At 46.5% G+C, this 16500-nt stretch overlaps 2 long non-coding RNA genes across 2 annotated transcripts in view; one reads left to right on the top strand and one right to left on the bottom strand.

Moving 5' to 3' along the window:
* LOC311581161 overlaps positions 1 to 16500 on the top strand; it is an 87766-nt gene that overhangs the window by 17285 nt on the left and 53981 nt on the right. The gene's annotated exons all lie outside the window — the stretch shown is intronic.
* On the bottom strand, positions 5453 to 9736 carry LOC311581160. Its single transcript, XR_014773674.1, has 3 exons — positions 9519 to 9736; positions 9028 to 9161; positions 5453 to 5706 (listed from the first exon to the last, which is right to left on the bottom strand). It is a non-coding gene; the product is annotated as an uncharacterized lncRNA (long non-coding RNA).

Below are 16500 nucleotides of genomic sequence, written 5' to 3'. Positions count from 1 at the left end.
CATAAAATAAGTAATTCTGAAAGAAAAAAAACAAAACTAAACAAAACTGAAATGACAGTATAACAATAAAGCTCCCCCTCCCCTACTGGCCCCAGAGTCAAAAAATAAATATAAGAATGTGTTCCACTTCTGTGTGTATTTCTTCTCAGCAAGATGAAGTGTGATGTGGTGGTGACAAACACCAGAAGACCATGGTCCAGAGAAACATCTTCTCATATAGAAACAATCCTGCTAGAGCAGTGGTTCTCAACCTGTGGGTCATCACCCCCCTTTGGGGGTTAAACTACCCTCTCACAGAGGTCACATATCAGATATCCTGCATATGAGATATTTAACATTCTGATTCATAACAGGTGGTGGTGGGGTCACAACATGAGGGACTGTGTTAAAGGGTCACAGCGTTGGGCAGGTTGGCAATCACCACTGGTCTAGTGGCTGGGATACAACCTTGTGTTCATACAATAGCCTTCCCTTGGTTTTCACAGACACTGATGACTGGCCACATACCTTTAGAATTACCTAGGAAAACCTATGGCCAATAAAAGGATGGGGGGAAGGGCAGCTCCTTACCTCAGGTCCTTTTCTTGGGTCACTTGGAGGTCGGGAAGAGTCAAGTTGCTGCCTTAGTCTTTTGAACCTTGTTCCCCTCCTGTCTCATGTCACCTTACAGTTTTCTGCCCTTGTGTTTTGGGTGTCTGCTAAGAAGGAGGATGTCTAGTTGACAATGAAACGGACTGATATTCCTTTGGAATCATCAATCAATCACCAATACTCACTTTCGTGGTAGAAATCTGTACTTGCAAAGGCCTCCCTGAAAGACAGGCTGCCTTGATGGCTGGGATGAAAGCTTTGGCAGGTGGAGGGCTTCAGTGATGTGGGCAAGAAGTGGGAGCTGACTAGAAAAAGCAGATACTTCAAAGTAGGATGTCACCTCAAAGCTCTTTTTGGTGTTTTTTCTTTTTCTTTTTTTTTCTAGCACCATGTATGGGTGGAATTGTTCTTCCTCCGCTGTCATGCTCAATGGAGTGGGGGATGGGCTGGGGTAACTGGCTAAAGATCCAATGTAAACCAATCAGAGTCTCTCAAGTGTGTAGCCGTTATCTTTAGAAGGCAGTGGATAGGGTGGGCCAAAGCAGTCATCCCTGAAGGAGCTCCCTTCCAGTTTGGGAAGTAACCCTGCTGGCTGTCCTTCCTGTGGCCAGTGGTGTTCAGAGCTTCCTGCAGGACTCTCACTATAAGGCTAACTGTGGCCTTTAACACAGCAGCAGCAACCCTGGGATTTTTCATTATTAAACATCCCTGTCCCTTTCAGTGCCACTGCCTGTAGTTTCTGGAGGAGGTAAACCTGAGTGCTTACACTCTAGGAAACACAGCAGCGCTACGCCTGTAGGTGGTCAACAGCTGACCTCAGGCCCCCAGCCATATCTGGCCACTGTCCAATTTTACATCATAAGCAGAGATTTCTGGAAGCAGCACAGGGAGCATTAATTCTCTGAGAAATTTGATAGGCTGTGGATGTGGCTCAGTGGGTGGAATGCTTTGCTTAAGCATGCATCAGGCCCTGGGTTCAATCCCCAGTGTGACATAAACTGGACACGGTGGTACATACCGGTAACCTCAGGGTCAGAAGTTCAAGGTCATCCTAAACTACTTAGCAAGTTGAAGGCTAGTCTGGCCTATGCAAGCTGCCATCTCAAAGGAAACAAACATCAAGAAAAAGAATTGGAGTGTTTTATTCAAATCTTATGGTACAGGCCTTAGCACAACTGATGCCATGATGGAAGTATCTACCGCCCAGGCCTTGGAATCCAGCACCTAGGAAGCAGCACCTGCCCAGAACAAGAGAAAGCAGGAATCCATCAAAGTCTACAGTTCCAGCAAAGTCCCTAAGTGTGCTGGCCTTGCTCTTTAATTCTGTTTCTGGCTAACTGTTCTTGCTAACCGAGGTGTGTTAACCAATAATGTGGTTTTTGTGCTTAAAAGCTCAACCTGAGAAAGGTTCAGGACCGCAGTGGAAGCCCAAACATGTAGTGTAGTCACTGGCCGGCTATTAAAGACGTCCTATTGGCTTAAACCCATGTCTGAGCAGTCTTCTCTGATGGACACCTCAAAACAGTTATAGATGGGCCACTGAGTGGGTGGTTCAGAAATGGACTTATAAACTGGGCTCATGCCTGTAATCCCAGCACTCTGGGAGGCAGAGGCAGGAGGATCTCTGGGAGTTTGAGGCCAGCCTGGTCTACAAAAAGAGTCCAGGACGGCCAAGGCTACCCAAAGAAAGACTGTCTTAAACAAACAAACAAACAAACAAATAAACAAACAGACAAACACATGATCTTATGATTTTATGTATTCAACTGCTAACTCAATTTCCAAAGGAAAGACAGATAAAATTCATTACATTATCATTAGCCAAGGAAAAAAAATTCTATTCATTTAATATTTTTAAAAGGTGCATTTAGGGCTGGAGAGATAGCTCAGAGGTTAAGAGTACTGGTTGCTCTTCTGGAGGTCCTGAGTTCAATTTCCAGCAACCATATGGTGCCCTTTTCTGGTGGGCACACATACATGCAGGCAGAACGTTGTGTACATGATAAATAAATAAATCTTAAAAAATTTTTATTCTTATGTGTATGAGTGATTTGCCTGCATGTATGTCTGAGCACCGTGTGTGTCCTTGGTGCCTGTGGAGGACAGAAGTGGACATCAGAGTCCCTGGAACTGCAGTCACAGAAGGTTGGGCACCATCGTGTGGGCACTAGGAACTGAACTCTGGGTCCTTTGCAAGAATTGCAAATGATTTTTAACTAATCCATCTTTCCTACCCCGAAGCCTGTGTCCTAACATCTGGGACTCTGAGTGAGTTTTCACTGAAAGGAAAAAAAAAATGTAATTGGTTGCAATAATACTTCTGATCCTGGGGGCAATTTGGCCCCACAGAAGGCATGAGGCAATGCCTGTTGAGGTTTTGGGTTGTCACAGTTGGTTTGAGAGTGATCTTGTTTGCATCTAGGGAGTAGAGAGGATATTCTTAATGTCCTAAGGTAGGATTACTGCCTCCCGTGGCAAAGAATTGTTCAGTCCAAATGTCAGAAACAGTGCTGAGACCGAGGAACTCTGAGCCGGACAGACGCTTCCAGAGGAGGTGCAGGAGTGAGGGGCGGGGTGGGGACGTGCTCGAGTGAGGGCGCTTTGATGCAATCCTACACGATGTGACTTACCCGCCACCAGCAGTTTAAACTTTAAGGTCTCAGTTTCCCCAGCTTGAATATGACCTGTGCAGGTCACTTGGAATCCCAATTCCCTCACCTGAAGAAATCAGACGGTATTGACTTCATGTGACATCGTGATTGACGGAGAACCATCTTGCACCGTGAACATTTTAAACACAGACCAATGGTAGGGTGTAGGCATGTAAGTGCAGAGCAGATCTGAGCCCAGAGGTGGTGCCTCCCTGAGCCTGGACAGACACATATATAGCCTGTGAGTCATGTAGTCACCATGGGCCAGGGATGAATGGCTCCTTGTGTCTCTGCAGTCTTCTTCACTCATGACTATTGCTCTATTCAGGCCTGAGCTGAGAGCCCAGTCCTCAGATTTTTTTTCCCTCAAATTACACGCGACCGTTGGCTATCCTCCTTTCTCTTGTTACATGCAGCCAACCGTGTACGTCACTGTCAAACTCTGTCTCAGTTTCCTCTGAGCACTCCTTTCCTATGATCTTAGGTGTCTCCGAACGGATTGATAATAGTGATGCTACTTATAAGAATAACAATATGAAAAATAGCTAACACTATTGGCCTGGTGGTATCCTCTAGGTTTTAAATTTTTTATTTATATTTATTTATTTATTTAAAAGATTTATTTATTTATTTATTATTACATATACAGTGTTCTGCCTGCACATACACCTGCAGGCTAGAAGAGGGCATCAGATCACATTATAGATGGTTGTGAGCCACCATGTTGTTGCTGGGAATTGAACTCAAGGACCTCTGGATGAACGGTCTGAGCCATCTCTCCAGCCCAAGGTTTTTTATTTTTATTAGTTTATTGGACCCCCAAGAGGCACCCAGGTGTTAAGTAACTTAAGTTCAAATGACTAGTACATGGCGGACCTGGGAGGGAGGCACAAGGCTTCGTATCCCATGGATTGGTAGTGGATCAGCGTCTCTTACACCGTCTCCCTAAACTGACAGGGAACAGAAACTGGACTAACTGTTGCTGTTTGTCTCATGTAACCCAGGCTGGCTTTGAACTCTGTAGCTAGAGTTGATCTTGACCTTCTGATCCCCCTGCCTCCACTTCCGGAGTGCTCTGACTACAGGCTTGTCTTGTTTATATCCACCTGACCTCATGCAGTTCTGGGGATCAAACCCAGGGCGTGGTGCATGCTGGGCAAGCACTCTGTGGGATGAGCTGCATCCCAGCCCTGGCCAAGAATTCTCAAAGCATTCTACTGCTCCCTTATATCTGCAGCATTTTTCTGGAGCTGTCTCATCAAATTAATCTTTTCTTTCCAAACCGTCCCTACTAATCTCAACCCTGCTTTGGACCTTCATCACTCTCCACCTGATGTGCTGCAATAACCTTTTCACAAAATCTGCTTCTAAACTTTCCTATCATGCATTCTACCAGCGTTTCCTCCAGCTACTGCCTTCCAGTCTCAAAGCCTTCCTCTGCTTGCCGAATGAAGCCTCACGTCCTCTCTGTGACCAAGGCTAAGTGTGGAGTCAGACACAGCATTCACCACACACCCACACACATTTTCATCATTTCTCCTTACATCATGTGCTTTTACAACTTGGACTTCTTTTTTTTTTTTTTTTTTTTTTTTTTTTGAGACAGAGGACAGAGTTTCTCTGTGTAGCCTTGGCTGTCCTGGACTGTCTTTGTAGACCAGGCTGGCCTCGAACTCACAGAGATCCACTTGCCTCTGCCTCCCAGTGCTGGAATTAAAGGCGTGTGCCACTATGCCTGGTGGACTTCTTGAGAGTTTTATTAGTTAGGATTTTCCAGTGGAATCAAACCAAAAGTATGTATATAATCATAAGACAGGATCAAAAGCTGAAAGCTGGGTAGTCTCTCAGAAGCCATCCAAAAGCTGGAGAGTCAGCACATCCTTAAGCTGTTTAGTCCAAGACTCTGGAAGCTTCTGAACCAAGAAGGACCAGTGATGCGGTGGGCATGCTGGTGTTACAGGTGTGATGCGGTGGGCATGCTGGTGTTACAGGTGTGATGCGGTGGGCATGCTGGCGTTACAGGTGTGATGTGGTGGGCATGCTGATGTTACAGGTGTGATGCGGTGGGCATGCTGGCATTACAGGTGTGATGGGGCAGGCATGCTGGTGTTACAGGTGTGATGCGGTGGGCATGCTGGCATTACAGGTGTGATGTGGTGGGCATGCTGGTGTTACAGGTGTGATGCGGTGGGCATGCTGGCACAACAGGTGTGATGCGGTGGGCATGCTGGCATTACAGGTGTGATGGGGTGGGCATGCTGGCACAACAGGTGTGCAGCACTGCCTCCGGCTTTTCTTTTTTGAAGCCAGGTCTCTCTGTGCAGCCCTGGCTGTCCTGGAGCTCAGCAAGTACACCAACCTGGCCTTGACTTTGCAGAGATCCACCTGTCTCTGCCTTGGGAGTCGGGGGATTGCAAGCTTGCACCATCACTCCTGGCCTTGCTTCTGGCTTGTCTGGTGGGTTCTGAGGATCAGACTCAGGCCATCAGGGTAGAGACACGAGTGTTTGCACTTCATGAACTTTCTTAACAGCCTGAGTGTACAGGAATTTGACATCTCACTCTAGGGCTCAGTTTGTAAGTTTTGGGTTCAAACCTCCAGATGAGCTGCTGTCTAAGTTCAAGTACTTCCTGATTACCTCCAGGACTGTAATGCCTTTCCTAATTGTAACTTCCTTCCTTTCCTCCTTCCTTCCTTCCTTCCTCCTTTCCTTCCTTCTTTCCTTCCTCTTTCCCTCCCTCCCTTCCTTTCTCCCTTTATTTCTTTCTGTTTTGAGAAGTGTCTCACTAGGCAGCCCTGGCATAGTGATGTACCTACTCACGACGTAGACCAGACTGGCCTGGAACTCACAGAGACCCACCTGCCTCTGCCTCCTGAGTGCTGGGGGTGAAGGTGTGTGCCAAGGTGAATTCACTCTGATGAACTATGTGGATATGATTATCCTTATTCTATTTTATATGATGCGCGAAGTTTCCACTCCCTTCTCTCCTCCAAGCCCCCACCCATCCCCAAAGTGGTTATTTTAGAGGAGTATGGAAGACTGTCTTCTGGGAAATTTCTTGGGATTTATGAAAACCTTATTTTGAAGCAGAGTAGGAATTTCCTGTTCATGTGACTTGCTTCCTTTTAAGTTTTTAAAATTTTTTTACTACGTACTTATTTATTTATAGCATGTGCGCACACACACACACACACACACACACACACACACACATATATACATACACACATATATATGCCGAGGGAATGTGTCGGGGTCAGAGGACAACTATGGGACTTGGTTTTCTCCTTCGAACATGAGTGCTGGGGTTTGAACTCAGGTTGTCAGTCTTAGCTGCAATTGCTTCTCTCTACTGAGCCATCTTGTCACCCCTCAGTCTCTAGTTATAGTAGCCATGTGTCAGGCATGGACTAGGCTTAGCACAAACTCCTGTTAGGATTTGGGGATGCTGCTGCAATCCATACATCTTGATTTAACAGTGATAAGGGCAAAGAGCAATTAGTAAGTTAATGAATTAAAATTCATTTACACACCCTCTGGGAAAGACTGTGAGGTAAGCTAAGACTGTCCTTGTCGCCCATGAAAGTATGAACGGAGCCTGGCTCTCTCCCACGAGCAGCAAGTTTTGGAGTTTACTCATCCATCATTTTCTTGATTCCTGCAGGAGGCATGATTTCAATGAAGATCAAATATATTAGTTCACACATTTATTCTTGATAGTAGAAAAATCCGACCAAGGCTTTAATTAATGAACTAGGAAATTATTTTGCTATACTCTGTTAAAGGTGCTAGCTGGCACTGATTGCTTTGGGGGACACTTAATTATGTTTTTTATTTGAGAAATAGAAGGCATGCAGATTCTGCAAGGCTCCCTAGAGAAATGGCTGACTCCAGGTGGAGGCAGGAAAAAGGCTGAGCAGGAGAGTCAGGGCAACGCTCACAATCACACTTAGTTGAAGGGCTCCTACTGGCCAATGGGGGAACTATTTGAACTTAAAAAGAGTAATGACTATGTCTGATTGAAAGAGTCACTCTAGGGGCTGGAGAGATGGCTCAGAGGTTAAAAGCTCTGACGGCTCTTCCTGAGGTCCTGAGTTTAATTCCCAGTAAACACATGGTGGCTCACAACCATCTATAACAAGATCTGGTGCCCTCTTCTGGCCTGCAGGTGTACATGCAGGGGAAACACTGTCTACATAATAAATAAATATTAAGGAAGAGTCACTCCAAGGTTGGGCCTTGGAAGGGAAGTTTTGAGCATGTTCCCAACACTGTTAGGAAGACCGATGGTTTCCAGCTATAGAGGAAAACCTCTCTTTTAAGAAAGAGTGCCAGCATGGTGGTGCACACCTTTAATCGCAGCACTGGGAAGGCAGAAGCAGGTGGATCTATGTCACTTTGAGGCCAGCCTGGTCTACAGAGTGAGTCTAAGACAGCCTGGGCTACATAGAGAAGCCCTGTCTTGAAAAACCTAAAAAGAAAAAAAAGAAAAAAAAAAAAGAAAAAGAAAATACCAGGTCATGGTGTGATAGTGGTACAAACAGAATACTTGTTCTGTGACCCTGAAGAAATCCTTGATTAAAGCAAAGGTCACCAATGTCTGGCTACAATCTTTATGTTGAACCTTCTGGCAGGTGATCGGTAGGATATGATGTCATGTGTCAACCTCCATCCTTGCTAATTGCAAAAGGGAAATGGGCTTAGTTTTTTTTTTCATTAGATGTATTCATTTTATTTTATGTGTTAATGTTTTGCTTGTATGTGTGCATGTATACACACACGCATGTGTGTGTGAGTGCTATACCCCTCTAGGAAATGTCTGTCGTAAAACAAAGTCTTGCAGTTTTTAGGAAAACCTCATGGAAATAAAGCCACAAAAGCAAACGCTTCACAGAACAAGCGGCAGAGTAGATGCAAGGGGCCTCAAGGAGGAACATCTTCCAAACAGTATGGACAGATTAGAGTGGCCGAGGGAGAAGCCAGGTCTTCTCAGAGATTCCTTTTCCTGCTGGAATATTAATTTTTTTTTTAGAAGAGCAGCCACGGTGCCAGCGAGAACCTAGACTGGGGTGGAATTCTGTTGAGCCCTCATTGGTGGTCCTCCTCACATACATGACACAGGTGAAAATGCTGAGCCGGAAGCTGACAGTGCCCTCGGAAGTGGATAGGACACCCAGGACCCTAAATAAAGGCAACCCTGTCCACTGGGTGCACAGCAGTGCTGGTCAGGGATGTGTGGGAGGGCGAAAGGCATGAATCAGCCTCTGAAGCAGCTTTCCAAAGGTTCGCGTGCCCCACAGGATTCTGGTTCATGGAGAGACTGAGTCTAAATAATGTAACCAGTTCACAGACGGCCTGTTTGACCTTCAGCCCTCCCCACAGCCCCAGCTACACTGAGAGTAAGTTTGAAATAAGAAACTCCATGACTCAGTCAACAGAATGACTCCTTCGGTTCACTTCATCCTCAGGTTGGACGGCCTCGTTCTCAGCAAGGAGTGTTGTGAGCATCCCAGTAACAATGGTAACCACAGGAGATGTTTCTGTTCTGAACAGAACAGCATCCCTTTCCTGGATGCTGACGAGACGGCGCAGTAGTTAAGAGCACTTGTTGCTCTTGTATAGGACCTAGCACCTACGTGGAGGTTCACAATCTCTTGTAGTTCCAGGTTTAGAGGACCTAATACCCTGCTCTGGCCTCCATGGGTAACACACACACACACACATACACACACACACACACACACACACACACACACACACACACACACACACGTCTCTACTCACCCCAGAAAAGAAATCCTTGACAAGCCTGGTGCGGTGGGGCACGTCTTTAATCCCAGCACTTGGGAGGCAGAGGATCAAGGGCCAGCTTGGTTTACAAAGAGAGTCCAGGACAGCCAAGGCTACACAGAAAAACCCTGTTTCAAACAAAACAAAACAAAACCTATGACAGACCAAAGTAATGAAAGCACTATCGTTCAACTTAGTGAATTATCTTTCTTTTCCTTTCTTTAGTTTTTTTTTTTTTTAGTTTTTTTTTTCTTTTTTTTTTTTTTTTTCTTTTTTTTCTCTAGTTTTTCCATACAGGGTTTTTCTGTGTAGACCTGGCTGTCCTGGCCTCGCTTTGTAGACGAAGTTGGCGTCAAACTCACAGCCATCCTCCTGCCCCTGCCCCCCTACCCACTTCGAGTACTGGGATTTAAAGGCATGCATCATCGCTTCTGAAGACTTTTATAGAGGTTACATAAAACAGTTTTGCGGGAGGGCTTACTTACAGGAACAGAGATGACGCCAAAGTGGCTGCATCGTTGAAATGCCACTATGGCGTTTAGAATATCAGTTTTTGAGAAGAGCAAGAGGACCTGGATTGTGGTGGAAATCTGTTGAGCCCTGGGTGTGCATGAAAGCTGCAACCCTGGAGCTCTCTGCATTGCTCGCATGCAGCAGCTCATCAGGGCCAAGAGCGAAGCTGGTAAGAGTCTCCTTCACCAGTTCTTCAAAACTTGGATGGAGCCTTCCAAGTTTCCGCTTTGCCAAGTTTCTGTTTACCTCTGGAGTCTTATGAACTGGAGGCCTCCACCCCCCACCCGTCCATCCCAACCCCACCCTGCGCATGCGCCTGCCCTGGAGGAAGTTGCTGTTCACATTCCTAGGGGCGATAATTCAAAAAAGATGTGCCTATAAACTGAGGTGGGAAGAAAGAGCGGGCAAGGGTGGCTGCCAAGAGGAGCTGGGCCTGTTTCTTTGGAACCCTGGAAAAAAGTCAAGAAGCTGAGCCTAGGGACACCTCACCCGGAATGGCGCTCCCACAGGAAGAGGGCAGAGGGGACCTGCCAGGAGGCAGAAGCTGCTAGAGTTCAGTGCTGGGTGTGGCGTTCTGGTGTGTTTTCAGCCTGAAATTATCCCCAAGGCACTGAGGATGCACAGCTCGGGATGTGGGTGGGTAATTGGAGAAATACTGACTTAATTACAGGAAAAGCACAATAATCTGTAAAGTTTACTCCATGCTTCTTCATATTGATGCTTGATTGCTGGCGTCCTACTCAGTGTTTCACTGTGGCCAATAACACTGATAGAGATAGAGTGGGTATGGCCCTCTGAATGAAAATGGCCCCCATGGCATTTGTGGAGGTGTGGCTTGTTGGAGTAGGTGTGGCCTTGTTGGAGTAGGTGTGGCCTTGTTGGAGTAGGTGTGGCTTTGTTGGAGGAAGTGTGGCCCTGGGAGCAGGCTTTGAGTTTTCAGAAACTCAAGCCAAGTTTAGTCTCCCTCCCTCCCTCCCTCCCTCCCTCCCTCCCTCCCTCCCTCCCCCCCCTCTCTCTTTCTCTCTCTCTTCCTGCTGCCTTCTGGTCTGGGTGTAGAATTCCCAGCTACCTCTCCAGCACCACGTCTGCCTGTGTGCTGCCATGCTTTACCACCATGACGGTAATGGACTAAACCTCTCAACTGTAAGCCAGCCCCATTGAAATGTTTCTTCGTGAGGGTTGCTGAGGTCACGGTGTCTCTTCACAGCAAGAGAGACCCTAAGACAAGGCGTATAAAAGGTTATTCACAAACATCTCCCAGAGTGCTGATTTCAAGCCCAAATTCCTTCATTCATGCTAGACCAGTATTGCTTGAGCTACATATGCAGCCCAAACTTGTTTTCTTTATCCATTCCTGTGTGAAATAGAGGCCAGTGAAGGTATTGTCTAGGTCTCAGATCCTATTTCAAAAGGAGAGGGTCAAAAGGTACAGGGGTGGGGGTGAGGGGATGGGGGTGGGGGTAGGTGGAGGGGCACTTTCCCCTTTCTTTGAGGCAAGGTCTGTCTATTGTTTACATCTGTGTTCCACAGGCTAGCTGGCCTGCAGGCTTCTGGTGGGTTCCTGGCCATCTCCCCTCTTGTCCTAGGGGTGCTGGGATTCTAGGCTACAGGGTTGACCTAGGTGAGCTGGAGACCCAACCTCAGATCCTCACACTCTTAAAGCAGGCCTTATGCCCACTGAGCCATCTCCCCAGCTCCGGATTTTACACTGAAAGGATGTTCTTTTTTTCTTTTCTTTCTTCCTCTTTCTTTCTTTCTTTTTTTGAGATAGGATTTCTCTCTATACCTGTGGCTGTCCTGAAACTCACTCTGTAGACTAGGCTGGTCTCATAGAGATCCACCTGCCTCTGCCTCCCAAGTGCTAGGATTAAAGGTGTGTGCCACCACTGCCTGGCCTTTTTTCTTTTCTTTTAATTTTTTTTAAAAATTGATTTGTGAATTTCACATCTTGCACCCCAATCCCACTTATCTCCCTGTCCCTCCATATCCCGCCTCCACCCTTGCAACCTTCCCCAAAAGGGGAAAAAAGAAACCAAACCAAACCCATCTCCCTGTGGAAGCTGTAGTGTGTCAAGGTGTGTCACACAGTACATCCTTTACTTGCAAATGTTCATTGCAATGAGTCATTTGCTCTTGTTTCTTTTTAGCCCCAGGTTTTCTGCACAGAGGAGGATTTCTAGTTTGAAGAAGTAAGATCTTGGGCGGATAGGGAGGAGGCTGAAGGTATATTTGCAAGCAGTGATGCTTGAGAAAAGCATTGTTTTTCTTACTAAAGATTGGCTAACCGATAATAAGGTGGGCATAAGACATCTGCTCTTTAGCATTATCAATGGATACATAACCTGCTTCTAAATTTACCAACTGCATCAACTGATGTGGACTTAGCAATGAGCTGAAACAAACAAAATGGCCAGAAGACCAAATACGTGGCCGGGCCAAAGAGTCAGTGTGGGCCCTGTTGATAATCAAGTTGGAATAATGGACGAGGCTGGAGTTACCTGCAGAAGGATAGGGAAGCACTGTTTCTCCCGGGGTCTCATTGCAGGAATAGAATGCTGTGGCAGACTCCCTTCTGGATGCGTACTGCTCCCTACCAGTTAAGACAAGGCAAGTCCTAGCTTAGACATAAGGACTTCCGCTCTTGAGCCCCAGTCATTGCTTTAGGTCACATGTGCTCTAGAGTTAAGCCTTAGGACAGACAGACAGACAGACAGACAGACAGACAGACAGACAGACAGATGGACAGCAAGGTTTCATAAGAATCCACTTTTCTCTCTCCCCCAGCCAATGTTTTGTTTTTCATTTTATTTATTTATTTATTTTGAGACAAGGTTTCTCTGTGTAGCCTTGGCTGTCCTGGACTCACTTTGTTGACCAGGCTGTTCTCGAACTCACAGTGATCCGCCTGCCTCTGCCTCCCGGGTGCTGGGATTAAAGGTGTACACCACCACTGCCCGGCCAATGTTTTGTTTTTTATTTCCTCACAGTTCCTGACTGCATTGGGAAACATGGCTATTGATAGCTCAAGAATATTTGACAACTTTTATTCTCAGGAAGAGCTGGAGGTTTTCACTGTCAGCATGGAAGACCACAGGGACAGTGGGTTGGTTGGGTTGGCTTGGACCAGATGTCCAGCACTCCTGGGTCAGTTGACGACAAGAGGCCTAAGATTCAGCAGAACGTGGGCAAGCCAACCATGTGGGAGATGTGGCAGAGAGGGATGAGCATTTTCTGAGGTTTTTGTTGTTTGTTTGTTTTTCCTTTACCTCTCAAGTGCTGAGATTAGAGGTGTGCACTGTGATTCCTTGGTTAAGCTTTCTTGTTTTGTTTTCTCGAGACAGGGTTTCTCTGTGTAGCCTTGGCTGTCCTGGACTCACTTTGTAGACCAGGCTGGCCTCGAACTCACATCGATCTACTTGCCTCTGCCTCACAAGTGCTAGGATTAGGGTTAAACTTCCTTACACAGTGAACACAGGACTTGGTGCATCCTAGTCAGGTACTCTGCTAACAGAGCTGCATTCAGATGTAGAACAGGGTTACTGTTCCCAGAAGGGCAAGATTCTAGGTGGAGAGTAATTCAGGCCTTCTGATCTGCTTCGTGAAGTCAGACTGAGGGCCCAACACAGGCACCCACCCAGGAGGAGCCCCCAGCATATGTTTGTTGAATGCGCCAGTACAGGTGTAAGCAGTCAGCTGGCTGCTGCTTTCAGCAAAAATTCTCATTCAGAAAAATAGGAGTGTGGTCCTAAACTACCAGAGGCAGGCAGCAGGCTGCAAAAGGCCCAGCTCCAATTACCATCCGGATAGAGTTCATATAGGGGTGATTTCTCCTGTGACTATGTACGCATGCCTGTGTGCCTGTGAATGTGTGAGTGCTTGCGTGTGTGTGTGTGTGTGTGTGTGTGTGTGTGTGTGTGTGTGTGTGTGTATGAATTAGAGGGCTTTTTACAGATTAAATGATGTATTTGCCTTCACCCTTCCAAGTCTATCAGCTCTTCTGACAGTGGCTGACCTATCCTAGTGGTCCGAGGATCATCTGTATTTCTATTTCCGGGCATGTGCTTAATGACTCCACCCTCTTCTTAGCCATGGCTCAGCAAGAGCCCCACCCCAACAAGATGGCCTCACTTCCATGGCGTGCTTTTCATATTTTGATTTTTTAAAACATCCCATGTAGGAAACACTGTAGGTACCGACCCTGTAGGCATGCTTCTATCTTACAAGATCTGAGAGGTTAATTTTAAGTTAGCCAGTCTCCCGGTGTCTCATTAAGGAGGTCAATCCCTTTTTAAACCGACAAACTTAATATGTTTCTGAGAGTCTTGGGCTTGTGCTGAGTTAAAAGGAATTTCACACCGCCATTCATCCAACCGCTCTACTTTCCATTTTTTTATTTAATGTAGCAGAAAAGGCACAGAATTTTTCAATCATGAAGACCAAGGACATCAAAGGGTATTTGATATTCATGGTTTGAATTTTGTGATTTCAGAGGAGCCTCTTTGCTAATGGAAATGATCCAGAATAGAATCACTTCCTACAAACACTCCATTTCAGCTCTGAAATCACAGCCGACATTTTATTTAAACGGTGGTTCGGGGTGCTGTCGTCAATGAATGTTTATCTTGACTGAAAAGAGAGCTGAGGACTTTCTCATGAGAATTGCCAAAGGCGAGATGATGTCAGCTCCTTCTGGGAGGCGGCAATCAAAGGTCATCATTTGAGATGTGAGGAAGAACCAATACCACAGGGGGAGGGAAGGGGAGGATATTTTCCATTACACATGCTTTTAAACAGGGGGAACAAATAGAGAGGGACCAGGATTCTGTCCTTTGTCCTTTGCCTGTTGCCAAGTTGGAACCTGCTCTGTTTCTGTGTGGTCTCTTTAACAGGGCATGGAAGGCAGGTTTCCCAGAATCCTCTTCCCTTTCAAGGTAGAAGCTGAGCCAAAGGTAGAAGTAGGAGGAGTTGTTTCTTTTCTCAGGAGGAGGGCAGATAAAGATGGCTGAAGTGAGTTTGAGTCAGCGGTGTATAAGGTCTGTGCTGAAGGCTCAGGTTTTAAATGATGACTTCCAACTTTTATTCCGTAATTCTTTGTGTTAATTCTCAGTACTTTAAAACTTTAAAACATGGAATAACTTTTGCTCCATACCTGACCTTGGTGACATCTCCTTTATTCGGTGACACTCTGGCTCTGGTCATCTGGTTTGTCTGGACACTCTGGTTTGTTCACATGGTCATCAGGATGCTTAAGGAGGTTGTAGCTTTGTACCGGAAATGGGGATGGGGGGTGGGGCATGGGGGGGGGGAGAGGGGAGAGAGAGAAAGAGAGGGAGAGACTGAGAGAGAGAGGGAGGGGAAGAGAGATTGAGAGAGGGGGGAAGGGAGAGGGGGTGGAGAGAGGAAGAGAGAGAGAGCAGAGGGAGGTGGAGAGATAGAGAGAGAGAGGGAGAGACAGAGAGAGAGAGAGAGACAGACAGAAAGGGGGAGGGGGAGAGGGATTGAGAGAGGGGGAGGGGAGAGGGGGTAGAGAGAGAGAGAGAAGAGAGGGAAAGAGAGATTAAGAGAGTGAGGGGGGAAGGAGGGAGAGAGAGAAAGAGAGAGAGAGAGAGAGAGAGAGAGAGAGAGAGAGAGAGAGAGACTGAGAGAATCAGGAGCTGGCAGCTTGAAGAGGATCAAGGGTGATATGGAGCTAGCCAGAAAATATTTTATGTTTCTATGCCACCCCACCGTGTGACTTCCAGAACCCCTGCCTCCTTTAGATGGAGGTTAGGGGGTAGAATTTTCAGCCCTAGCACAACGCCACTGGGACAGTTCTGGAAGCCAGAGGCTTTTCTTCTTCTTCCCCTAGGGGAAACAGAACTGATAGAACTCATACATATTACAAAAGGAGATTTGCACGTTCAGTGAGTGGCTGCAGAGGCTAAGAACCTGGTTGCTGCTTAGCCCATAAATATACCCTAGCAGTCACCACTGAAAAGCTGAAGAAGCTGGACCTAACACAATGGAGGATGCAGCAGCAGCAGCAGCAGCAGCAGCAGCAGCAGCAGCAGCAGCTGCACCAGGACAAATGCATTCAACAGCAAGAAGCGAAGGCAGGCAAACAAACACCATCCATTTTCTCTGAGACACTTTTAGCTCTAGGCCACCTGCTTGGAGGTCACCCCTTGGGGTTAGGGCCTTCTCCCCTCATTTAATCCTTCCTGGAGATGCCCTTGTAGCCCAGCATGTGTCTTAGGTGATTTCAGATCCCTGTGAAGTTGACAATCAGGACCATCATGCACCATGTAGCTGGGCCATCAATCTCACTTGCGCCCGAGGCTCCTCTGATGCGCTTGACAAGCACAATTTGAGAGGCTTTGAATGGGGAGCTGGGCATAAAAATGGAGTCTTCTTGTCTATGTATATTTATTTTTTTCTCATTCCAATTATTTACTTAGCTATCCCATGGAAAATGCAATGGGAAAAGCAGTATTGGCCAGCAAGGGGCAGTAGGTAGCAAGGTTAGTTAGGTTTTGTATTTGTTTCGTCAATTAAAAAAACAAACAAACTTTTCCTTGATTCTTTGTGAATTTCATGTCACACACCTCAGTCCCACTCATCTTCCCGTTCCTCCACACCTGCCATCTGCCCTTGCAACCTTCCCCACAAAGAAAACAAAACATAAAAATAAAAACAATAGAAGCCGGGCATGGTGGCGCACGCCTTTAATCCCAGCACTCGGGAGGCAGAGGCAGGTGGATCTCTGTGAGTTCGAGGCCAGCCTGGTCTACAAAGCAAGTCCAGGACAGCCAAGGTTAACACAGAGAGACCCTGTCTCGAAAAAATCAAAACAAACAAACAAACAAACAAACAACAACAACAAACCCAATAATAACGAAAATAAACAAAACAGAACAAAATATCTCTCACCGTGGAAGCTGTGGTATATCAGTGTGTCTCACAGTATACCCTTTT

The sequence above is a fragment of the Acomys minous genome (assembly GCF_964271855.1).
Source record: "Acomys minous genome assembly, chromosome: 13".
In the NCBI taxonomy this organism is placed as follows: Eukaryota; Metazoa; Chordata; class Mammalia; order Rodentia; family Muridae; genus Acomys; species Acomys minous.
Note: the sequence above shows the minus strand (reverse complement) of the source record. Positions and strands in the feature narration are given on the sequence as shown.